At 35.9% G+C, this 27,204-nt stretch overlaps 1 protein-coding gene across 24 annotated transcripts in view; it reads right to left on the minus strand.

Moving 5' to 3' along the window:
• KDM4C (lysine demethylase 4C) overlaps window positions 1-27,204 on the minus strand; it is a 507,226-nt gene that overhangs the window by 266,380 nt on the left and 213,642 nt on the right. Inside the window, exon 10 of one of the 24 annotated variants that reach the window (XR_004277516.1) lies at window positions 13,872-15,309. The exons of 22 other annotated variants lie outside the window; for them this stretch is intronic. The gene's annotated coding sequence lies outside the window, so the exon portion shown is untranslated. Of the gene's footprint in view, window positions 1-13,871; window positions 15,310-25,585; window positions 26,245-27,204 lie in introns of those variants that run through there. One more of the 24 variants, XR_004277515.1, reaches the window with a different exon arrangement.

The following is a 27,204-nucleotide window of genomic DNA, read 5'->3' on the forward strand; positions in this document are numbered from 1 at the left end:
CCTGATGAACATGGATGCAAAAATTCTCAACAAGATACTAGCAAATCAAATCCAACAGTACATTAAAAGAATTATTCATTACAATCAAGTGAGAGTTATTCCTGGGCTGCAGGGGTGATTCAATATTCACAAATCAATCAACATGATATGCCACATTAATGAAAGAAAGGATAAGAACCATATGATCCTCTCAACAGATGCAGAAAAAGCATTTAACAAAATACACCCTCCATTCTTGATTAAAATCAACAAAATAGATTTATATGGAACATATCTTAACATCCTAACAGCCGCATATGAAAGACCCACAGTTAATATCATCCTCAGTGGGGAAAAACAGAGCTTTTCCTCTGCAGTCAGAAACAAGACAGGAATGTCCACTCTCATCATTACCACTTAACATAGTATCGGAAGTCTTAGTTTCAGCAATCAGACAACAAAAGGAAATTAAAAGTATCCAAATTGACAAGGAAGAAGTCAACCTTTCGCTATCTGCAGACAACATGATACTCTATGTAGAAAACCCAAAGACCTCACCAAAACAATCTCTAGCACTATACATGAATTCAGCAAAGTTGCAGGATATAAAAATTAACATACAGAAATCTGTTGCATTTCTATACACCACCAATGAAGCAGCAGAAAAAGAAATCAAGCAATTGATCTCATTTGCAACTATACCAAAAACAGTAAGATACTTAGGAAAAAACTAACCAAAGAGGTAAAAGAACTGTACTCTGAGAACTATAGAACACTTCATGAAAGAAACTGAAGAGGACACAAAGAAATGGGAAAATATTCTATGCTCATGGATTGGAAGAACAAACACTGTTAAAATGTCTATGTTACATAATCCCTATCAAAATACCAAGAGCATTTTTCACAGAGCTAGAACAACTAATCCTAAAATTTGTATGGAACCACAAAAGACCCCAAATAGCCAAAGCAATTTTGAAAAAGAAAAGCAAAGTTGGAGGCATCACAATTCTGCCCTTCAAGTTACATTCCAAAGCTGTAGTTATCAAGAAAGTGTGGTACTGGCACCAAAAACAGACACATAAATCAATCGAAAAGAACAGAAAACCCAGAAAGGGACCCACAACTATATGCTAAACTAGTCTGTACAAAGCAGGAAAGAATATCTGATTGAAAAAAGACCATGTCTTCAATAAAAGAAGACATGCTGGGAAAACTGGACAGCAACATGCAAAAGAATGAAACTGGACCACTTTCTTATACCATACACAAAAATAAATTCCAAATGGATGAAAGACCTAAATGTGAGATGGGAAACCATCAAAATCCTAGAGAAGAACACAAGAAGTAACCTCTCTGACCTTGGCCTTAGCAACTTCTCACTAAACACGTCTCCAAGGGAAACAAAAGCAAAAATGAACTATTGGTATACCATCAAGATAAAAGCTTTTGCACAGCAAAGGAAAAAAAAAAAACTAAAAAGGCAGCCTATGGAATGAGAGAAGATATTTGCAAATGATATATCTGATAAAGGGTTAGTATCCAAAATCAATAAAGAACTTACCAAACTCAACACCCCCCAAAAATGAAAAAATCCAGTTAAGAAATGGACAGAAGACATGAATAGACATTTTTCCAAAGAAGATATCTAGATGCCTAACAGACATATGAAAAAGATGTTCAACATCACTCATCATTAAGGGAATACAAGTCAAAACCATGGTGAGATATTACCTCACACCTATTAGAATGGCTAAAATTAACAATACAAAAAAAACAGGTGTTGGAAAGGATATGGAGAAAGAGGCACCCTCTTACACTGTGGTGGGAATGCAAACCGGCACAGCCACTCTGGAGAACTGTATGGAGGTTCCTCAAAAAGTTGAAAATAGAGTTACCCTATCCCCAAGTAATTGCACTTCCAGTGCTCTACTATCTTTTACCCGAAGGATACAAAAATACATATTTGAAGGCACACATACATCCTGATGTTTATATAGCAGCAGCATCAACAACAGCCAAGCTATGAGAAGAGCTCAAATGTCCACTTTCCCTTGATTGATGAATGGATAAAGAAGATGTGGTAGTGTACACACACACACACACACACACACACACACACACGCAATGGAGTATTAGTCATCAAAAAGAATGAATTCTTGCCATTTGCAACAAGAGGGTATTATGCTAAACAAAATAAGTCAGTCAGAGAAAGACAAATGCCATACAATATCATTCACATGTGGAATTTAGGAAACAAAACGGATGAACATATTGGAAGGGGGGAAAAAAGGAAAAAGAGGGAAGAAAACCATAAGAAACTCTTAACAATAAAGAACAAACCAAAGGTTAATGGAAGGAGGTGGGTGGAAGATGGGCTAGACACGTGAAGGGTATTAAGGAGGGCACTTTATGATGAGCACTGGGTATTATACGTAAAAGTGATGAATCACTAAATTCTACTCCTGAAACCAGTATTATACTATATGTTAACTAACTAGAATTTAAACAAATATTTGGAGAAAAAAGATATTCTCCTATATTTTCTTCTAAAAGCTCTATATTTTAGTTTTCTCTTTCATGTCTAGGATCCATCTTAGTTAGGAATTCTAGATGGTGGGGATCAAGGTTCACTTTTTCCCAAATACTGAAGACTCTTCTCCTGAAGGGATTGCTTTGGTGCTACTGAGAAAAATTAAATGCCATATATGTGTGAGTCTATTTAGGGTTCTTTCCTCTTTCCTACGGAAGAAGATCTAGATCTACATTGAGAACTTGAGCTACATGTAGATATAGTCTTCATAAACAGTCATATCCTCTATAATAGGAACAATTTTCTTTCCTTTTTTTAAATGCCCATCATTTCTTTTCCTTGACTTAGTGCAGTGGCTATAATCTTCATAAAATGTTCAGCAGAAATGATGAGAGTGAAAATTCTTGCTTTGATGTATATCTTTGGGAGGAGCTGCACAGTATTTCACCATTTAGTATATTTATTGCAGGTTTCTTATACTTACTTTACTGACAAAGTTCCCTCTGAGAGATTTTATCTGAAATGGCTATTGCTTTTTCTGCATTTATTAAAATGATCATGTGGTTTTTACCCTTTATTCTGTTAACATGGTAAATTGAACTGATTGGTTTTTCAAATGTGAAACCAAACTTATTATAATAGTTAATTTTACATGTTAGCCTGACCATGGAGTCCCCAGATACTTGGTCAACATTATTCTGGGTCTGTTAAGAATGTTTCCAGATGAGAATAACATTTGAATCCGTAGACTAATTAAAGCAGACTGCCATCTGTAAGTTGGGCATGCCCCATCCAATCAGTTGAAGGCCTGAATAGAACAAAAAGTCTGACCCTCTCTGGAGTAAGAAGGGACTTCTCCTGTCTAGCCATTGAGGTAGAACATCAGTTTTTTCCTGACTCTGAACTAGAACTGAAACATCAGCTATTGTTGGGTGTCCAGCTTGCTGACTACATGTCCTGAGACTTCTCAGCCTACAATATTGATGAGTTAATATCTTATAATAAATCTCTACACATATACACCCTTTAGATTCTTGAGGAACCTGACTAATATACTTGTGTTCTGGAGGTAAATGCCACTGAGTCATCAATTATCCTTGCTTTACCATAGTTCAGCTGTAAAATGTATCTCTATTAAAGAACATGAAATGGATGTGTGATTCTAGGTATTTCCCTACAAGTTGCCTTATGATTCCTATGCTTGCACAGTGAAAACCACCCTTATATTTAACTTCCTACTAACAAATATTCTCTCATTAAAATGATGTAACTCCCAAATGTAGTAATGGAGATAGAAGCCAGATAAAGAAATCTCTTAGAAATTCCCATGTTTCTGGACGCCTGGGTGACTCAGTCAGGTAAGCGACTGCCTTCAGCTCAGGCCATGATCCCAGCATCCAGGATAGGATTCTACATCAGGTGCCTTGTTCAGCAGGAAGTCTGCTTCTCCCTATGCCTCTGCCTTCTACTCTGCCTGCTGTGCTTCCTCTCTCGCTCTCTGACAAATATATGAATAAAATCTTAAAAAAAAAAAGAAATAAATTCCCATTTTTCTAACATTGGCATTAAGAAACAGAGACCAAGGGGGCACTTGGGTGGCTCAGTGGGTTAAAGCCTCTACCCTTGGCTCAGGTCATGATCCCAGGGTCCTGGGATTGAGCCCCACGTAGGGCTCTCTGCTCAGCAAGGAGCCTGCTTCCTCCTCTCTCTCTGTCTGCCTGCCTCTCTGCCTTCTTGTGATCTCTGTCAAACAAATAAATAAAATCTTTAAAAAAAAAAAAAAAAAGGAAAAAAGAAACAGAGACCAAAAGATGTAAAATGTGGATAGACATAAAATGATTATTTAGGAGATAAAATCAGGCAGAAATTATATTAAATAAGCCAGTCTTCAATGATGTGAAGAAAATCTGAACTAAAACATTTCTTATGTCATAAACAAAACTAAATAAGATTCCCTTAGTCAATAAAATATCAACAGAGTTATACTCCTAGTGTTTAAAAATTTAAATCATTAGCTCCAACAGATTGCAATGAAGTTTCTTTTTAATCATTTCCCAAACTTTCAAATATTCCTCTGGACTTAGAAAGAGCTCATCTAGGAATAGTTGAAAAAGTGATAGCAAGAAAAAGTAAGATTTTAAAAAAGGAATAGGAATATCTCAGGGAAAGGAGGACAGTGGAAGTACCATCAACTAGAAGAATGTACAAACAGCTGCTTAGGGAGACAAGGAAGACTGAGAGGTGACAAATGGATTGCTGCTCTGGAAGACTGTGTGGGAGGACAGACAACATGCTACCTTACAGGGAAAAGAACAGATCTCATAAATTTAAAAGCAATGAAATCATCACTATCAACTCAGAAGTTGTTATTCTTCTCTACTCTTATTCCTATAAGACATCATGTAACTTCCTATGTATCATTACATTCCTGGAAACATCCTCATCCTCTTGCTATACCAACCATCTTTATCGAGCTAACATCCTTCATATTTCACTTCAAATGCATAGAGACTAGGTCAGCTCCCCCTACTACAAACAATCTGGTGCCATGAATATGTGGCACAAATAATGGTTGCAATCAAGTACTCAGTTGTATAATTATTAATTATTATAAAATGCCAGTTGCTAACTCTTATTTGTGAGAGGACAAAGATTGTGATTATCCTGTTCATCACTGCAACTCTCAACCAAAGTGGTCAATAAATACTTTTTGAATGAATAAATTGAATGACAAAAATGCATCATTTGCTATATTTCAATAATAAATTATTATCACTAAAGAAAGCATCGGTCTGCATTTATTTATTTGTCACTTCCATGGTGTAATAGGAAGCTGGTATAATTATCATCCCCACATTAAAAAAAAAAAAATGAGAAAACCAATGTACAGAAAGGTTAAGTAGCTTGGCCAAGGTCCCTCATGGAGCGAAGATTCAAACCCAGGCAGCCTGGTTCTATATTCATTACTAATTAATTATCAAAATAATGCCCAAAAACAGCTACTGAGAATAAGTATCCTATAAAATATTTAAAGGTCTAGGATTTCGTATTTTAGTTCTGCAATTCTCACATATGTATAGTGAATTAAGGAAAATCTCAGTTAACTGATTCTTGATGCTGAGCTCTTTTTTAGTAACGGAAAACACTACATAAAATTTTAAGGAGAAATAGATAAAGTTTTCATACTACCTACAACTTTTACATATTGCTATCCTGATGCCCAGAGTATGTGCTGAAGTAGAAATGAACAAATCCATGTCAAGATTAAGGTAGTTGGTAAAGCAGACGTCCTTTTTTCTTCCCTTACTGGAACAAAGAAATCAGCATCCTAACTGAATCTACCATGTTGACTACAAAAGATTAACTATGTAAAAACATCAATGCTAAAAACATTTATAGGACGTTTTTCCTTTAGTAAATCAAACTCATTAAAATGACCACTGTGCATACTTTGTTTCAAAAAGAAACCATAAAGTGTCATCTTCATATGACCCAATTATGTGATTAACATAATTGAAATAGTTGAAAACTTCAACTATCCTTAACTTATCTGAATTTTAGTGGATTTAGTGCCCAAGTTCAGTTTGTATTTCTGAACACTAGAAAACTGGAAAAATTATCTACTTTTGGTCTTCAAATGCATTAACTTTTTCTTACCCTACTGCTAACTAGATAAAACACTACTACAGGAAGGGGAACTTGTGCTTGCTATACTATAAATATTTCTAATTCAGGATGTTGATGTAGGCTCACTCAAGTTTTTACTGGGTACAAGACATTTATAATATGCCTAATAATCTCCAGTTCTTTTCTAGCTTTTCTCCGCCAATTTATTTCATTTTTTTCCATACCACATGCATAGCTCATCCTGTATCTCACCATCAGTCCATGTTCCCCCACCACTGACCTAAGTAAATAACAAAGTGAATGCTAGCAAACATAACCTAGCAAACAGATGATTTCTAAATGAACTAAGAATGCCCACAATCATTCCACGGTATTTGATTAATGCATATACTCATTCAGGAATGCACAGAAACTGCACTGACGACATCTTTCAAACATTATGGGCTCTAAGGGGAAAAGCTTAAAAAGATAGCAATTTTAGGGCACCAGGATGGCTCAGTCAGTTGAGCATCTGACTCTTGATTTTGGCTCAGGTCATGATCTCAGGGTCATGAGACTGAGGGCCACATCAGGCTCCACACTCAGTGGGGTGTCTACTTGAGATTCTCCTTCTCCCTCTTCCCCTCCCCATCCTCACTCTCTCTCCCCCACCTCTAAAATAAATTTTAAAAATGCTTTTTGTTTTTTGTTTTTAAATGATGGCAATTTCTACATAGGAGAAGTAATAACATGGAAAAATAACTGTGGCTATAAATGGATGACAGAAAAGTAACATTAAATACCATTAAAGATTAGTTGGTTTTTCTTTTTGTTTTTCTTTGGGTCAGTACACACCTTTACTTGCACATTACACCCACGAGTTTGAACTGTGATAATAAAGATTACTTCTATAAATAATTTTGAACTTAAGTCACAGTCTAAAGTAAAAGAAGAAAAACTGTTTTATGAATTACTAATGACTTACACCATATTCTTTCTATTGAGAAATAGTTAAAAATATGACCTTCTATACATACAGAAATTTTATAAACTTTTTTTGACAGTTTGTACAATCAATTTCTCTTTGATAGGAAGTAGAAGGATAAATTTCAGTAGCTGATGTGCTAAATTTGTAAGCAAACACCTGATTCTTCTCTCTATACTGGAACAGAACCTTCAATTCATCAGCTCCTGTTCAGTACTGTACATATGTAGCAACATGATGGCAGGACTGTACTATGTAATTACTGCTAGATAATTATAAAACTATCCTTTGATATTTCATAGCTATTCAGCACTAGCAATATTTAACTTTAAAGAAGAAAAAGAAACAAAGAATTTTACATACTGCCTTTAGTAAACCAAAAATGCTTCAAATGTTTGAAAAGTAGTGATTCTGATAGAACATAAATAAATATGCTGAGTGAGGTAAGAGACACTGTAATGTGGTCTGGTGTCAGCCTAAGAGAAAGACAGTGAATTTGAGAGTGCTCTGAAAGCTACCACTTTCTTGCACAGCACCCTTTGTGACTCATGCTTAGTTCATTCTAGTGTGTCTATTTAGTACTCATTTCTCTGTATGCTTGCCTGTCTCCCCTACAGGTAACAACCATAAGCACAAGTGGTTCTCAGTCACAGGACATTTGCCCCCCAATGGTATCTGAGAATGCCTGGAGATATTCTAGTTGTCCAGTGGGCAGAGGCCAAGAAGCTGCTAAAAATGACAGTACTGCTGAGGTCAAGAAATCTTGCAGTAGTCTGAACTACCAGAGGACAGGGACTGTCCACTACTTGCAGCACTGTGCTCAACCCTACCCCCAGGCACACGACGGGCACTCAAATATGGGACAAATTGTTGTATGTGTACATGAAAATTCATGTCACTGTGAATTTATAAACCATTGTTTTCTATGTGACACTCTTTAAAGAGTTTCCTTTTCTTTCTGCTACTGCCTCTGAGCTGTTATGTAATGAGACAGGGAACATATCTGTGATTAGTGTCAAAAATGCAGTTCTACCCTGGAACAGAGAAGTAATGGGGGAAGGCACACTGGCCAAGATTCCAGTTCCTCCATGCGACACAGGAAAGTTCTTAACCTGACAAGGACATCTGGTAACTTGAACCAGATGACCTCTCCGACCTCTGATTGAAAGGATTACTTTAATCATTTTTACATCTAAGAACATTCACCTCATGTAATAACTTTCCATATGGGCTACCCAGCTTTTATTATGGCAGTCAAGGCCCTGTAGTATTTTACACCTTGGGCTCAGCTGCTGTCAAGTCTGCAGTAACCATAATCTTTAGGTCAAGCTTTTATTTCACTATGAAAGGCTTTAAATATGAACATGCCTGGTGATAAATTAGGGTGACAGGCATTTCCTTTTATCATGATTCAAAGGAAGACATATATATCTATCATGTTGTTTGGTGTAAACAACTTATGAGTGCAGTAATAATTCATATAGCCTAACTAGACTACAATTTCACAGAATTAACATACCATGGCTATAAATTACAAGTCACTTACACTTCTTGGAGTTGTCTTATGAACTCTAATAGGAACTCATAACTTGAAACAAATCTAAAGAATGACAGTAGCTGTGCACTTCTTCAGTAAATCTGACCAGTGTAAAAACCCAAGAAATGGCTTTTCTAGTTGTTCAGAGTAAATTTGTGGCTGTGTTATCTGGTGGCACTATGTTACAATAACTACAAACAAGATAAAGTCAGAATGCTTAAAGTTCATTAGGCAGGTAAAATTTCAAAAATAACAGTACAGGGCATATTCTCTAGGAACCCATGACTGATATCATCATCTAAAATACAAAAGAAAATGACAACAATGCAATGAGACAGACCAAACACTCTAAAGAGAGAGGGGGCAACTGACACCCTCTCCTCCATCTGTGGCCACATGAAGAGAAGGGACCCAAGACTGGAGGGTGAGACTCTGCAGGCACTTTCAAAAACTATAAAGCCAGGAGAAAGCTTGGGTGCTTTCCAGCTCTCCTATTCTCACCTGTTTCTTTTAGAGAAAGTATCTGGGGGTAGAGCTATCTCAGGTCAAGTTATTTGGTCCTTGGGTTCCTGTATAACTCTGAAAAGGGATGAAAAAGCATGAGAATGACTATGAATGATTTATTCCAGGTGTTACGCTTTGAAAGGGAAGCATAAAAAGGATCTTATGATTTCCCTCTAGGACTCTATAATACCTTCTACAACACTCTATTTTCTTCCTCTCTAGTGATGTTACCATATGAAAGAAACCATAAACTTTTATGACTGAACTATTCAAGGGAAGAAACCATACCTTGCTCAGAGCTATATTATTATTTGTCCTTAGCTATTGTCCCAATAATTAAGTGATTTCCACTGCAAATACTCTTTTGGTAGTCCTTTGTAATTGTGTTATTGTTGTTAATTGTTTGGCAAAGTGGGGAGTTGACAAGGAGAGGACAGAACTGAATCAGTTTGGAAACATCTAGTTGGAAAAAAAAACAAAACTTTTCTTTGCCCTGCAATGAAAAGAGAATCTATAACCAATTAAAAAAGAAAAAGGCAGGGGCACCTGGGTGGCTCAGTGGTTTAAAGCCTCTGCCTTCAGCTCAGGTCATGATCCCAGGGACCTGGGATCAAGCCTGTCATTGGGCTCTCTGCTTGGCAGGGAGCCTGCTTCCTCCTCTCTCTTTGCCTGCCTCTCTGCCTACTTGTGATCTCTGTTTGTCAAATAAATAAATAAAATCTAAAAAGAAAAAAAAAAAAAAAGGAAAAGGCAGCTTTGCTACAGCAAAACCCCAAATGTTGCTTACAAAATCAGGACTAGCTGGACTAGCTGAACGCAACCAATGCTTGCCTATCCACAATCATTGTTTCCCTTGGACAAGAAATACACTTGGAGGTCAGACCATCTGATAACCCAACATCTCTGTGGCCCTCAAACATGGATTCTGTAGCTTTCTAGTGATAATACTTTTATTATTACAACCATAAACATATGTACTGTCTGCACTTTACTATAGAAGAATGTGAGGTTCAGAAGGGCTAGATGGTTTGTATAAGGTTGTCTAGTCATTAAGGAGCAGAGCCAATGTGTAGACTGAACTCTCTGACTCCAAAACTGAGCACATACCACCCTGTCATCATGTCACCTCACCTGACATAGCTCCAGGACACCCTGGTTTCATTTCCCACAGAGTAAAACCGTGCCTCTGTTATAGAATATCTATCACACCACACATTGAGTTTGTGAGAATGAATACCCATTCACAGAGGGATGCATGAAGAGATCATCTGCAATACAAGACCCTTCTGGGAAGGAACCATGGTTCTATGCACAGAAGAATGAAATGGCCTTCTGAGAAACAGTAGTCTCCGTGTTATATCTCTTATCATGGTGTTGGGTTTAAGACCCACAAATATTCTTCAGTGACGTGCCTGCCACCACTGCTGGTGCTGCCATTACTGCAGAGAAAAAAGTTTTTCACTGATTTCATTATGGTTTTGACAAGCTCTAGATTGTCCAAAATGCAGTCTTTTTTTTGCCTGGAAGGAATAAGGTCCCAAAAGAAAGGCTACAATGAAGAATGGGGAAGCAAATGCAAAAAATCTCCATGAAAATTAAAAAACAGATTTCCGTCTTGCAACTACTCATTTTGTAAAGAAAATGAATGGTAGATTTAGTCTGAAATATTTATAATAAAATATATTAAAGGATTTGTGATAGAAAAAAATAACAAAAGTGATGACTGGTAGTATTTTGCAGAGCATTATCTTTCTAAGCAGCTGTATGCCAGAGAGAATGTGCACTTGCGATTTCAGGGCATTACAAATAAAAGAGCCTATACCAAATTCATTATTTTCTAAGTCAAGATGCTGCAACCTGAAAAATATCACAAACAAGAGGTCATGCTTCATACTAATCAGCCCTTCTATGAAGTGAGTTAGGAAAGCTGGCAGGTCCCTCACCTGTCTTAACCAAGTATGAAAGTGCAACATGTACTCACTGTGAGAAAGAGCACAACTTAAACCATCCTAGCCCTTAACATACCATCTCAAAACTACAGTCATGCCTGAGGATGCTGGAAATGGTTGTGGTACTAGGGACACTGCCTCAGAGCACTACAGAGCTCCCAATGAGGTCTGCAGCCAAAGAAAGGGACACCACTTCACGTGCTCCAATAAAGGGAAGAAACATATCTTTGCAACCGACAGGCAGGTCAGCAGGTTCTCCACCTAAACCTATGTAGACATTTGAAAATGTCAGGTTCCTGAACTTGGTCAGATCTCACAGACCAAGGGGTCAGCAATCTTTCTCTAAAAAATTCCAGAGAGTAAATATTCCAGGCTCTGGGAACCATGTGATCTCTGTCACAACTACTCAAGTCTGCCATTGTAGTATAAAAGCAGCCATAGATAACACATAAACAAATATACACAGCTGTACCCTAACACAACTTTATTTACAAAAATGGCATGAGCCATAGTTTGCCAACCCCTGGCTTAGAAAAACTGGTGAGGTGGCATTTGACTCTTTGACTAGGCGGTCCAACACAAAATTAAAATCCTGAGTTACCAGCACCCACATCACCATTTTTGAAAGAACTAAAGGAGGCTCTGGAAATAAGGCACAGTCAGAAGTACTATAACTCTGGTATCTCCAACCCAAACTCAGGGCAGCTGGCTGCAAGATGCCATATTATTCACATTATAAAGACTAAGAATAATTTTGTGTTAGATAAAAATGTCACTGTATCCCTCCTGAGGTTAACCTTGACTTGCCCTGGAAATTCAAGTTAATACATCAAGTTATAAGACAGTTTGATATAAAGAGAGTATTTTTCCCTACAACTGAGTCAATTGATTTGGTACTGTTGGTAAGCTAAATGCAGAAAAAAGCCAAAATATTATAACTGCTTTACAAAACAAAAAGAGGAAGCCGAAAATTTTTCAAGTGCTAAATTTTAAAAACCATTGTGCCACTAATTAGAAGTTGGCTGCACTCTCCTTTCCAGGAGACCTGCTTGATAAGAATGTAGCACAAATTCCATGCAAATCTGCCTGCAAAAGAATGGGAAAGCTGACTGATTAAGTGAATACAGATCAAAGACATCCCGCTCAACTCTTAGAGACCAAGCCTTTACACTCAGCTCTGTGAAACCTGAATCATGGTCCATTGCCCTCCATGTAAAAGAAAGGGCAAACCAAGGACAAGCAACAAAATGGTGGACAGTTTTGCCTCCATTCAGAGATGAAAAATAAAAATGTCCCAACTTACACAATGGTGCATTGAACATTTCGTCTTTCTGTGCTTTATCCTACCCAAATAACGGAATGATTACTTGTCTCATCACTGATTGAAAATTATCCTCTTAAAACTCTTGTGTCCATTCCTCCTACCCCATAGAAGAATTTCTGCTAAAATATAGGGAGACAACCTAAGCTCGGGAAGAAGAATTTTCTGATTTCCCCAGGTTCTAAAACCCATGAAACAGGAAGAAGGCATACCATTTTGACCACTTAAAGATTCTGAATGAACAATAGTTACTGGCTCTGAGTCTCCTTCTTTTGGGCTTAGGTAATCTTTAAAAATTGCTTAGAATGGCAAATCATTTAAAGTAGACATTTTTAACCTTGTAGAAATTGCTGTTTACAATCTGATAAAAAGCTATGGACCCAAACTCCAGAAAAGTACATACACAGACATTTACAAGAATTTTTCATATGATTTTATATGGCTCAGAGATCACTAAGTCCTCTCCTTAGATCCCAAGTTAACTACCCTTGAAAAGAAGGATAAAAGATCATATCCTGTATATTTTGTCTATCTTACTTGGCAAGTAAGTGTAGCTACCAGAATAATTCATTATCACATAATATATTTAATTTTATTCAGTATATGTGCAGGAATTCTGCAGAGTTTAAAGAAAGCATGGAGATAAATAAAAGCAGAACCCCACTTTTCTAGGAGCATAAAAACAAATGTAGTCCAAAGGCATTTACATGACCAAGTACTAAAAAGAGATTGAAATGAAGGCCCAAGGAAAAAGCCATACTACATGGGGAAGCGTGGTTTTGCTATTTAAAGTAGACACTGATACTAGTTCATAACCAAAAGAAAATAAAGGGACTGAAGGCAGGGAGAGAACAATTCCTTTAGAAGGGATGTTGCCTGGTCAGCTCAATATGAAAATAGAATGAGGTATAGTGTTTAGGTAAGAAAAGAACACGGAGGGTCTCTGTGGAAAATACTGCTTGCAGACCACCTAACAGCTATGCCTGAAAGTATACGGTGCCCATACCAGGAGCAAGGTGAGATGGCAGTACACTAGGAAAATCAATGTGTTTACAATCACCCAGAACTAATTCAATAGCAGCACTTAAAGACTCTCAGTTCTCTCAAAGTTTACTAATCATATCTGAGGATCAGTAAACAAAGGTCAGCACGAATCAGCAAAATGTATAACATCATACACTGAGACTTTTATTTGAAACAAAAGGTTGCTCTCTTAAATACATATTGTTTTCAAAAAGAGCTATCAAAATCAATTTTGTATTTCTTACTCCAATAAAAGAAAGCCTGATAGTCTAGGTAGCTTAGGACTGTCTCCAGAGCAACTTGAAAAACGAAGGGATTTGATTCGATTATTACTTTGGAAGGATTGAGTACTTCTCTTGAAAATGAATGCAAATAGCCAAGTTAATTCAAACCATAGGTCAAAGCAGAATAAATCATGTTTAAATATCTCAATTTTATCTTCAAAAAGTAAAGGCAGGGAGTTTTACTCCATTGTGGTTCAAAATGGCTGAGTAAGCTAAAGTGATTAAATAAACAGACTATTATGTGCCATCAGTTCAATCAAGTGAGAACACTCTGGCTGTCAACTCTTAGTGAAAGGAAGATGTCTGATGCTTTTCATAATAAATATCCATTCATAAAATGTGCTGAAATGAACAAAAAAGATCTATTGCCAATTCCAGCTATTTCACAGAGAAAAGCTGGCAAGGAATTTCCTAACATCTACAATAGAAAAGAATCAATTAATCATGAAAATGGCTCCAATAATGTGCTACATTTTGTTACATATTATCACATTTATCCCAATGCCTTAAACCATTTATAATGACATCATATAAAAATGCAAGTACTTGTCACCTCAGGAAGCAAAAATTTTTAAAAAATACATGTTAGGTACCCACCCTAACTACAAAATTAAAACACGCTTATTGGAGTAATGTTGAAAAATAACAAAGGATACCATCAAGAAAATTATAACCACCTAGGAAGAACCCCATTTAATGTACTTCTTATACACTCATCATCTAAATGCACTTCTGTCACAGGAACAGTACTTCACATGATGTCTGCCTTGGCACACACTGAACAAGGTCTCAAAGCACTAAGTATTCACCTAACAACAGTGTTGAATGATTCCACATTCAAGTATTCTTCTTCTATGTAACTGCACCATGATTTATGTCACTAATCCTCTACTGCTACACATTGTCAGCTGTCAGGTTGTTTTGTTTTGCTGTTTTAAATAATGTTATGTTGAACATCTTTACAAATAAAATCTTGCATATATCTGTACCTATTTCTTCATATCTATTTCCTTAGCTCTGATTCTTAGAAGTAAAATGCCAAATCATAGAATATGCACATTTTTAGAGTTTTTCAGACATTTTCTCAAATTTCCTTTCATTAGATTAGACCAATTTACAATGTCACTGGCAATACATGTCTTAAGCCAAATCAGGTTCATCTTTATAAAGAGTTATATTTCTTAAAATATGAACTAAATAACATCATAAAATCATATTACCCTACTCGTACTATTAAAAGGATAAAGAGGAAGAAAGAACTAAATGTGCTTAAAATGATAAAATGTGTCAATTTTCATAAATTGTGTAATAACATAAAAATTTAAATAACATTGCTGGTTATTGCTTTTATGACTTTATAGCCAACTTACATACAAAGTACATGCAAAGTACTAAATCCAAAGGGTGCCTGGGTGGCTCAGTCAGTTAAACATCTGCCTTTAGCTCAGGTCCTGATCCCAGGGTCCTGGGATCCTGGGTTCAATCCAGGATCCTTGTGGATCCTTATGTCCACTCCCTGCTAAGCAGGGAGTTGGCTCGTCCCTCTCCTTCTGCCCCTCCTGCTGCTCAGGCTCTCTCTTTCTTGCTGACTCTATCAAAATAAAAAAAATCTTTTAAAAAAGTGCTAAATTTAACTAAATCACACAAATGTTATTTTATTTGTAAATGAATTTGTCACTATACTGCATGCTTATTTTATTCTTAAATGTATAAAATATGTAAATGATAGTCAAATTCTTAATGCAGTGTTTTGTCAATGTTATTTCTAAATTGTATACTTATATGTCACTGCCCCCATTAAAATGACCTGTAGCACTCAACTGAAATGGTCAATTCTGGTTTTAAGAGATACTTAACAGCCTCCACCATAAACAGGCATTGTTGACCCCATCCAGTTCCTAGGACATTCCTCAAGTTCTTAGAAACCCAACTCCCAGTAACAAATGAGATGGAACGAGTGATGCCCATATCTCATAATATGTATCAATCCCCCCATGAGCAGCAGCTGAAGATAATTACATCATGGCTAGAAGAAATTGATGTTGGAGTTCTGAGTCCAAAAGAAAAGATTCACTACAGGGTTTTAATTTACAGCTCAAAGGCATATATATAGGTGGCTTTGGAATTGTCATAAATGAACTATCAAATAGTATGAACCCTGAAGGCTAGAAAAAGCCCCAAATACTGAGGACCTGATGGAGAATTGCACATTAAATGAAATACAATATTTGGAGAGAATAAAAAGATAAAAAGCTTCTTCTGTCCCTTCAACCCATTAATGCAAAAGTTGAATATAGGGTCTTAAAATCTAAAAAGAATAGCAATTTATCACATTTAATCCCTTTTCATTAAAACAACAAAAAAGAGTGAGGAAAGAAAAAAAGGGAAAATTAATATATATCGTCATCTTTTTTATAAACATTTGCCTTTCTACAAGTCTACTTGTGTAAATGTACGTGTACGTGTGCCTACATACATATTTGACCCACAGAATAATTCTACTGTTTACATTATCAAATAATTAACTGTAAGAAATTACTATTACTGCTGCATCTCTTCCTGAGCTAATGAATGCCATCTATACTGGCTACAGAATTCAGGCAGTTTTGCAAAGTTAGTCATATTAAAAAGAAATAAATTTCTGTCACAAAACAGTTAACTTTCTTTAATGCAGCTAACTGGTAACTCTTAAGATTACAAATTCAAAAGACTGATACTACAATTAATATACAGTAAACTTATTTCCTTCCAGAGGTAACCATAAAAATGGGGATTTATTTTATAAAGCTAAAACTCAACTGAGTAAGAAATGCTATAGCACCTCTCCTAGAGAAAAAACAGGAAAACAAATTATATTTGGAAACATAAAAATCTGTAAATCTATAATGAATAAGTAACAAACATGGGATGGAGAGACCAATAAAAACAGTGAAAAACCTCCACACAAATGCAAATGATTATAAAACTATACAGCAGTGGTTAAGTCCTGACATATACATAATTTCCTAACAAGTTTGTAAAAAGTACCAATAAACAGTCTACACACCCAGAGATTCAGACTTACTCATTCTTGGTCAGGGTCCCCAAACAGATTCTCACAAACCACCATATTAGAAGATGATAAATAGGTTATAGATAAACTGGTTAAAAAACTATTTTAAAATACAATTTCAAGTAAACAATTTGAAACAAGAAGACATTAAAAAAATTAAGTTTGCAGGGCGCCTGTGTGGCACAATCGGTTAAGTGCCTGACCCTTTGTATTGGCTCAGGTTATAATCTCAGAGTACTGAGATAGAGCCTGTGTTGAAATCCCAGGAGTCTGCTTAAGACTCTCACTCTCTCTCTCGATAAGTCATACCATAAAGCGAAATAATTATTAGAATAATTGGGATCCTAGAAGAAGAAAAAAGACGGGAGTTGGGGGGGGGGCAAAAGATATATTGGAGCATATTATTGCAGAGAAATTCCCTAATTTGGGGAAGGAAACAAGCATCAAAATCTAGGAGGCACAGAGAAACCCCTCAAAATCAATAAATTAAGTCAACACCTTAACATCTAACAGTAAAACTCACAAATCGCAGAGACAGAGAAAAAATCCTGAAAGCAGCTCAGGACAAGAGGTCTGTATCCGACAATGGTAGAAACATTACATTGGCAGCAGTCCTATCCACAGAGACCTGGCAGACCAGAAAGGATTGGCATAATATATTCAGGGTACTAAGCAAGAAAATTATGCAGCCAAGAACGGTTCATCCAGCTAGGCTGTCACTGAAAACAGGAGTGATAAAAAGCTTCCACAACAAATAGAAACTAAAAGAATTTGTGATCACCCAAAGCAGCCCTACAAAATAGTTTTTAAAAAAACCTCTCTCTTTCTTGAATAAGTAAAATCTTCTTAAAAAAATTTAAGTTTGCTCTCTGCCTCACACCATACAATGAACAATTCTAGAAAAAAATTATAAAATTAATAAATGATAATCTAAATGACTGTGGCTATAGTATTCTAGGTAAGGAAAGCCTCTTTGAGCATATAACACCAAATGTTGAACATACAGGTTTAAAAGAAAACTGGCACATATGACTATCCCTAATTAAATACAAAGCTCATATAACATAGCAAGAAAACACTAATGAGAAAATAGATTGTAAAAGACAAACAGGAGGATTTTTTTTAAAACATAAAATGATGAATAAACATGAAATGTTCAATCTCTTGTAGAACCCAAAGAAATGCAAATGGAAGCAATTTCCATTTTTCCTCACTAAAATTAGAAAAAAAATAATGTTCATATCTAGAGCTATTTACAGAGAAATAAGCATACGGATAATCAGTTGCAGAAATTACAGATTGACATTCTTGAGAGAAAATTGGCCCAAGACAGTGAAAATAAACATCTTCCAGAGACTGTCCTGGGAAAGACCTAGAAATGCAGTCACATGGTTATATGCTTGTTAATTTACAATAGTAAAGGATTTTAATTTGATTCTGTTAAAGGCACTGACCACCTCCATTGAATTTTACTGCCCCTTACTTTACATTACATAAGGTGGCATTAGAGTAGCTGCTGGAAAACTGGGATCTGGCCAAGAAGCTGCCAAGTTGGGATGCATTTAACATGCAATAAGAGGTAAAATCTTAAATAAAAGTAATGACAAGGCTGTAGGATTACCTGGTAATCCAATTAGTGAGAAAAAATGAAAAAGACAAGTTTTCTGTCTGGACATGAAAATACTTACATTAACCACAACAAAAAGTAAAACTCAGAATGTACTACTTCAGTGACATACTGGTTAATGAGCACCACCAATTCAAAAAATATATATTCATATGTATTCACTGCATGTACATGCACATTCATAAGCACACTCACATAAACACTTTGAAAGCCTGGAAATATTACAGCTTGCATATGAAAGAGAAATGAAAGAGGTTTATCCCGGGTGCCTGGGTGGCTCAGTGGGTTAAGCTGCTGCCTTCGGCTTGGGTCATGATCTCAGGGTCCTGGGATTGAGTCCCGCATCGGGCTCTCTGCTCAGCAGGGGGCCTGCTTCCCTTCCTCTCTATCTGCCTGCCTCTGTCTACTTGTGTTCTCTGTCTGTCAAATAAATAAATAAATAAAATCTTTAAAAAAAAAAAAAAAGAAAGAGGTTTATCCCAAATCTGGACATCAAAGCTAAAAATTTGCTTGTCATTACAAATAATGAGTTGTGACAATTAAAAGAAATATATATTTTTTAAGATTTATTCATTTAGGGGTGCCTGGGTGGCTCAGTCATTGGGCATCTGCCTTCGACTCAGGTCATGATCCCAGCATCCTAAAATCGAGCCCCGCAGCAGGCTCCATGCTTGGCAGGAAGCCTGCTTCTCCCTCTCTCACTCCCCCTGCTTGTGTTCCCTCTCTCACTGTGTTTCTCTCTGTCAAATGAACAAATAAAGTCTTTATTTTTTAGAGTAGTATTTTTTTTTTATTTGATAGACAGAGAGAGATCACAAGTAGGCAGAGAGGCAAGCAGAGAGAGAGAGGGAAGCAGGCTCCCCGATGAGCAGAGAGCCCGATGTGGGGCTCGATCCCAGGACCCTGAGATCATGACCTGAGCTGAAGGCAGAGACTTAAACCACTGAGCCACCCAGGCGCCCCCAAAAAAGTTTAAAAAAAAAAAAAAAAGATTTATTCACTTATTTTAGAGAGAAAAAGAACACATGGCCGGAAGGGGTAGAGTGAGAGGGAGAATCTCAAGCAGACTCCATGCTGAGCATGGAACCCAATATGAGGCTCTAGTTTATCCTGAGATCATGCCTGAGCCAAAGCCAAGAGTCAGATGCTTAACCAACTAGGTCAACCAGAAGTCCCTAAAAGAAATGTTTTAAAACTAAATAACAGAAAAAAATTTAAACAATGCTGCAGCAAAGAAATGAATCATCTTTCTATACTCCCTAAAAAACATTACAAAATTACCAGGATATGAAGTAGAGATCAATGATAGGCAGCCAAAACAAGTAGGAAAATGTTATAGAAGGGTGTCATGCATCCCTCTATATAATTAATAAAAAATAAAGGCAAAATGTAGTATTAAATGATATTAACAGATCCTACTTTGCATAATCTATTGCTTTAAATTTTAAAATATAGTAAGTTTTTAAAATACAGATTTTATTTCTTTAAGTTAAAATTGTTATAATTGTTATACCTATGTTAAAATTGTTACACCTATGGTATTAATTACAGTTACCTCATAATTCTCCAATCATTAGTAACAATGTGCACCCCTGGTTATAGGAGCAACATAGTAAAATCATGTTCATCCAATGACAAATAAGTAGACATAATTAATTTGTACTAAGAAATTCACAAAAAGCTACGTCATGTTCATTTACCAAGTGAATTGTCATTCTAATGATGTAAATTTTGCCATTAATACTAACAGAAATGACATATCTCCATCAAACAAAATATCTTAAAATCTGTGGGTTCCACATGTGCTGCTGCTGCTTCTGGCTTATCTGACATTAAGTGCATTTAGATATTCTACTCCCTTACTGACCAAGAAAACCTCCTTTTCAATGTACTTTAACATTTCTGAAAGCAAATATAAGAACACATTTTGCCTCATTCAAGACCACAACATGTAAAAGCTCATTTTTGCTATCTTCAAGAAATATTAGTAAGTATCTTAAATTAAAACTCAAATTTTATTTAATAAAACATTAGATTTAAGCCATATTGAAAATCTGAAAATATAATTAAACATATGCTATCATTTCCAAGAATTATTCAAAATCATCTAATTTTAGATTCTCAGATTATAAATTTAATAAGCACATAATTAATCTTAGCAAGTAAATCCTCCTTAAAAGGTGACGCCTGTTGTTAAAATTGTTAGCTTATTTACTTTTTTTTATTAACATATAATGTATTATTTGCTTCAGGGGTACAGGTCTGTGTCATCAGTCTCACACAATTCACAGCACTCACCATAATACATACCCTCCCAAATGTCTATAACCCAGCCACCCTATCCCTACCCACCACCCCCCAGCAACCCTCAGTTTGTTTCCTGAAATTAACAGTCTCTTATGGTTTATCTCCCTCCCTGGTCCATCTTGTTTAATTAATTCCTTCCCTGCCCCCAACAACCCCCCACCCTGCCTTTCAAATTTCTCCAATCAGAGAGATCACATGATAACTGTCTTTCTCTGACTGGCTTATTTCACTTAGCATAATACCCTCTAGTTCCATCCACGTCATTGCAAATGGCAAGATTTCATTTCTTTTGATGGCTGCATAGTATTCCATTGTATATATAGACCACATCTTCTTTATCCATTCATCTGTGGATGGACATCTAGGTTCCTTCCATAGTTTGGCTATTGTGGACATTGCTGCTAGTAGAGTATCTAAACATTCAGGTGCAGGTGCCCCTTCGGAACACTACATTTGTATCTTTAGGGCAAATACCCAGTAGTGTGATTGCTGGGTTATAGGGTTAGCTAATTTACTCTTACACTATTTTCTTTTTAATCATGAGTTCAAGAAAGAAACCCCTAGGCAAATGAATAGCAGTACAAAATACACCAACGATACTTTTAGATAGTTTGTAATCCCAAAATCACTTTGAATTTATGCTGCCCCAAATAATATTTATATATTATTTTCACAGAGTGTCAGGTAAAAATGGTTTAATTATTTAAAAGGAAGGCTGGACTAATTCTAACTAATAAAAGAGAAATTAGAAAGATCTTTTATTGTTCACCTAAATGAGCTGACTAGAAAAAAGTAAGCTGGGGTGCCTGGGTGGCTCAGTTGGTTAGGTAGCTGCCTCCGGCTCAGGTCATGATCCTGGAGTCCCAGGATCTAGTCCCACATCAGGCTCCCTGCTTGGCAGAGGGTCTGCTTCTCCCTCTGACCTCTCCCCTCTCAAGCACTCTTTCTCTCTCTCATTCTCTCTCTCTCTCAAATAAATAAATAAAATCTTTTAAAAAATAAAAATAAATTAAATAAATAAATATAAAAATTAAAAAGAGAGAGCTTGTGTGTAGGTGCGTGTAAACTGAAAATGAGAGACCAGAAAAGACTACTCAGGGATCAGGATGGAGCAAGACAAAATAAAACATCACTGCACAACTGTGCTAAAACATGGACAAAAATAAGAACACTATACAAACTACAATAACCTAATATAATAACCTCAGTTCCAGTTAACATGAGTACAATGCTACTTCTTTACCAATTACAGCTTTGACCTACGCTATTCCTCTTGCCTTATAAATTATTAAGATAACAGATCATAAAATTGCCCCCACTTTCTACCATATCTAATCCAAACCAAAACACTCTTCCATTGAACTCTCCCAAATCACCTAAACAACCCCCAATCCAATAGTAAGTCTTTACTAAGTATACATAATTCCCCATGCTGTGATATTGCCTCTGTTGCAAAGAGGCAAAAGATTCCACTTTATTTGACTGTAAGCTTGCTCCTATAGTCTGGTTTAGAGGGCATCTACAGAAAATAATATTGAAGTTAATTTTCTTATCCAAAAGTAACCCATATGTTTTAGAGGGGAAAAAAGTGAACAGAATTTTCACAATGACAATGAGTGCCAAAATACTTTCATGTATTTGATTATACCCTAATATAGGCTAAAAAGCAAAAAAGACATGAGCCAAACTCTAAAGAATCACTGTTCCATCACTGATGTTCATGAAATCCTGCAAATGAAAATCAATTTGTAGAAGGAAGTTTAACACACTGAATTTCAAATTCCTTTAAAGGCTTAAAACTATCACTGCAATATTAACCACTTCCCGGCATCACCCAGGCCTTCTGAATCTGCTATAAATTCAAATGTAAAGATGTAAATTCAGAATACAGAGTCAATTCAATAACACTCTCTGTTTGCAGGTAATTTAATTTCATTTTAGAGAATGCTTTAAACATCACAATTCAACAAAATAAAGCTTTAAAACTGTGCCATTTTTTCTGATATACGTAAATTTAAGCTAACCTGAAGGAATACATTGTAACATTTTACATCTAAGCCAGGAATGACTGAAAATTAGCAAGGGTTAGGTAAAAATCAAGTTTAGACTTTAACACTGCCAAGTACAGGTAAGTGGATCTCAAACTTTAGAAAATATGAGGAAACACCTGGGAAGTTTGTTTAAAAAGCACAGGTTTCTCTCAAGTATTCTCAAGAATCTGGTTCAATGAGGACCAGAAATCTTCACTTTTTATAAGCATTTCAGCTGGTTCTACTACTGAATGCCATATTTTCACATACTGCACTGAAATACCCTTTAATAGAAGACCAAAGTATTTCTACTGGGACAGGTAATTATGTGCAACTCTTTAGTACTATCTTATTTTAGCAAAGAAAGAATAAAATTTTTAAAACAATTTTTTTCAAATAATGATGACTTTAAAATCTTTTAAAATTTCTAAAGTAAAGAAAACTTACTTCTCTTAGTATTTATGCTCTAAAAATGTCTATAACTTTTGCTCTGATTAAAGGAAATCATGTTGGATTGTTTCAAACTTGGACTATAGAGATAAGCACAAAAGATTAAAAATCTCCTGGGGCACTTGGGTGGCTCAGTCAGTTAAGTGCCTGCTCAAGTCATGATCTCAGGATTCTGAATCGAACCCTGTGTAGGGCTCCCTGCTCAGTGGAAAACTTGCTTCTCCCTCAACCTCTGCGCCCACCCCCAACTTGTACGTTCTCTCTCTCTCACTCTCTCTCAAATAAATAAAATCATTTTTAAAAAGGATTAAAAATCTCCTGAAATTCTATCACAGAGGTAACTACTTCTTAGTATTTTAGAATATCTTTTTTCCCCTATATTTATATGTTCCTCACCTGGAACTTTTTATTTCACTATATAGAATAACAGGGTAAAATTGTCAAAAGAAAGGTAGATTGTCACTAGATATAGGCCTTCATTTACAAAAGTACATAATCATATTAATAACAAAATACACAGGGGCGCCTGGGCAGTTCAGTGGGTTATAAAGCCTCTGCCTTCGGCTCAGGTCATGATCCCAGGGTCCTGAGCTCAAGCCCGGCATCGGGCTCTATGCTGCAGGAAGCCTGCTTCCTCCTCTCTCTCTCTCTCTCTCTGCCTGCCTCTCTGCCTACTTGTGATATCTATCTGTCCAATAAATAAAATATTTAAAAAGAATAACAAAATCCACAGACATAAAACAAAGGAAAAAGTAGCAATTAGTTCATAAGCCCTAAAGAAAGAAAAATACCGTAACTGAGGGAAAGCACAATGAGGCATAGCTTATGCTACACATGCCCATGCCTTCTTGGGAGAAGTGATATTCAATGAAGTTCAGGACACATGAAATATAAATGGATACTGTCTTATGTATAAGAAGTAGACACAAGATTCTGTACCTAACACCTATATTACAACAGTTTTAATGGCTGTAGGAATAATTACAGAAGGGGAAGAAAAAAAAAAAAAAAGCTCTAAGGACTAAAAAAAAGAGAAAGATAAATAAAGCCAACAGACTTAATAAAAAAGGGAAAACAAAACTAAATGCAGATATATTTTTGATGAATTACAAAAAACTAGTTTCATCGTTAATTAGTTCACTATTTCCCTGAATCTTTAAGGTAATTATATTTTCCCTCAAACACAACATGGCCAAACCTATTCTAAAGGAGATAAAGTATATACATTCAGAGTAACTACTCTGCAAATTAATATCCACAATCCCTTCAAAAAAGGACTTCAAAAAGGACTCCATGTCACCTGGACTCAAATCTATAAAGGAACAGGGGTCATGCAGGTGCAGAGCAACATTGTGCCAAGCCCACTCCAACACAGATAAGGAGAGCTCAGGAAGGAGGTCAGTGTGCAAGTCAGGAAGGGAAATCCATCAGCAGCATCAAACCAAAAAAAAAAAAAAAACAACAAGCTACAATGCACACTAATATTCAACTTCATTATAATGAGTTATCCTTCCAGAAATTCTAATGGAAGATAATTAGAATTTTCATCACTTCTTAATTTCCTTGGAACTTAGAAAGCTTTATTACGCACACAGATACCTTATGCATATAGGTGCTCAGTAGAGGCTTGCTTATTTATTTATATTTTAATTTCAGCAGAATTAACATATAGTTTTAAATTTGTTTCAGGTGTACAATACAGTGATTCAACAATTCTAAACACTCAGTGCTCACTGTGGTACGTGTACTCTTAATCCCCCCACCCAGTTCCCCTCTGGTAGCTATCAGTTTTTCTCTCTCTATTTAAGAGTCTGTTTCTTGGTTTGTCTCATTTTATCCATTTATTTCTTAAATTCTATATGTACAAAATCCTGTTATCTTTCTCTGACTTATTTCACTTAGCACTATACTCTCTAGATCCATCCACGTTGTTGCAAATGGCAAGATTTCATTCCTTTTAATGGCTGAGTAATATTCCATTATATATGTACATCCATATGTACACCACTTCTTTATCCACCTATCAATTAATGGATACCTGTGCTGCTTCCATAATTCGGCTATTGAAAATAGTATTGCTATAAACATAGGAACACATGTTTTCAAATTTGTGTTTTCATATTTTTTAGGTAAGTACCCAGTATTGAAATTATTGGATCATATGGTAGCTCTATTTTTAATTTTTTGAAAAACCTCCCTACTGTTTTCCTAGAGTGGCTGCACCAGTTTTCATTCCCACCAATCACTCATGAGGGTTCCTTTTCTCCCGGTCCTTGCCAACATTTGTTGTTTCCTGTGCAGACTTTTTCAGTTTAAACCTGATTACTATCAATTGCTTAAAATATAGAAAACCAATTTTCAAAGAACCAGATTAAAATAACAGTAATAAAACAAAACAAAAAATAAAAAGGAAACAAATAAACAAAAAGAAACCATATTTAAATTATCTAGTTGACTGAAGGAGCAACAAAATTGGAAGGGAGCAATTCAAATAGCCACAGAACCAGGCAGGTCACACAAATAAATGCAGTGCACCAGGGCATCCGTAAAATAATGGGGCAGGCACAGGGAGAATTAGGCCCCCAAGTACCTCTATGTCTGACTAGAGAAGAGCAAGTTGAGAACTGAGGAACTGTAGAGAGCTTGTATGGTCTGAGGGAGACAACCTCTGCTTACCTCCCAGCAAATACTGCCCCTCAGGGAATGTCAGAGCAGTGTTTTCAAATCATCCTGGCTTAAGTGAACCTATGACTCCAGAGTTTTATGTAAAATCATCTGCTATTTAAACACTGACAATTTATATAATTCAAACATTTCTAAAACACTGTGAACCTCTATTGTACATGTACACATTTAGTCATGGCCTACAGGCTGTTAGGTATTGATTGCTGGCCTTCTGGTGAATCTGCTGTGGTTTCAACTTGAGAATAACCATGGCAAGGAATAGATAGCCATCTCTGGCTCTGCTGCCATAAGGATGAATATGAGGTGATACATCTGATAAGTTAGTCCATTTCTCTCTCTTGCTTCTCTTAGCTAGGAGCACATTCTGCTTTCCTGCTAACACCCAAGGGTAAAACAAAATTAGATTATTGTCCCATGAAATATATGTAGTATTTTTTTAAGTTTCTGTATTCTATTCTATATTCTATACATGAATATGTTCCATTAATCTCACAATAAATTTGTTTAACATAACTTACGCTATTGTACCTTTGTTTCTAAAAATAAATACTTTTGAAAATAATCTTTTAAATATAATATTAAGACATGTAAAGCAGAGAAAGTATTCTGGAAGACAGCAGGAAGGACAATCTTACAGAAAGAAGCAAATGCAAAATCAACTACCACAAAACAAAACAAAATAAGACAAAATCAATTTCAAATAGCAGAAATTGCAAATAGAATAAAGAAAATGCATCCAGTATCTTACGGTGGACCCATGGTGCACCAAAACAGTAAAATTTTACACATCTTAATTTTGAAATATATAGATAAAGGATGCTGCCTTTAGGGATCTGTCCACAGAAAAAGAAATTATATCCAGCTTATATTTTAAGATAAAATTCATAGAAATACAGTAACTTCATTCTTCATCAGTCTCATCTAAAATAGGAATGCATTTTCTTAGCTGTCTATGACACCATTCATCAGAGAAAGAATAAAATTTATATTCACACCATCATTAGATTAGTTCTTTCCATCATGTCCTACAAATTACTGATCACTGTCCAGCAGAGAAAGGAAAAGCACTTCCATCCTCACTATATCATATTAATTAATGAATTAATTATACTAATATTAAACTAACTCAACATAAGAAACTTTTATTATGAGATTAAAATCTTAAATCATGTACTTAACAGCAAACATATATAAAGCAATACTCTAATTTCTATGAGGAAATAACATGTGCCATCTGAGGAAAGAAACCTACTATTAATGAACATGTACAGGAATGGTTTCAGAGCTGAAGACCATTTGGAGACTGAGTCTGGATGTGCTTATGGATAGAGAATA

The sequence above is a fragment of the Mustela erminea genome, chromosome 12 (genome assembly GCF_009829155.1).
Source record: "Mustela erminea isolate mMusErm1 chromosome 12, mMusErm1.Pri, whole genome shotgun sequence".
In the NCBI taxonomy this organism is placed as follows: Eukaryota; Metazoa; Chordata; class Mammalia; order Carnivora; family Mustelidae; genus Mustela; species Mustela erminea.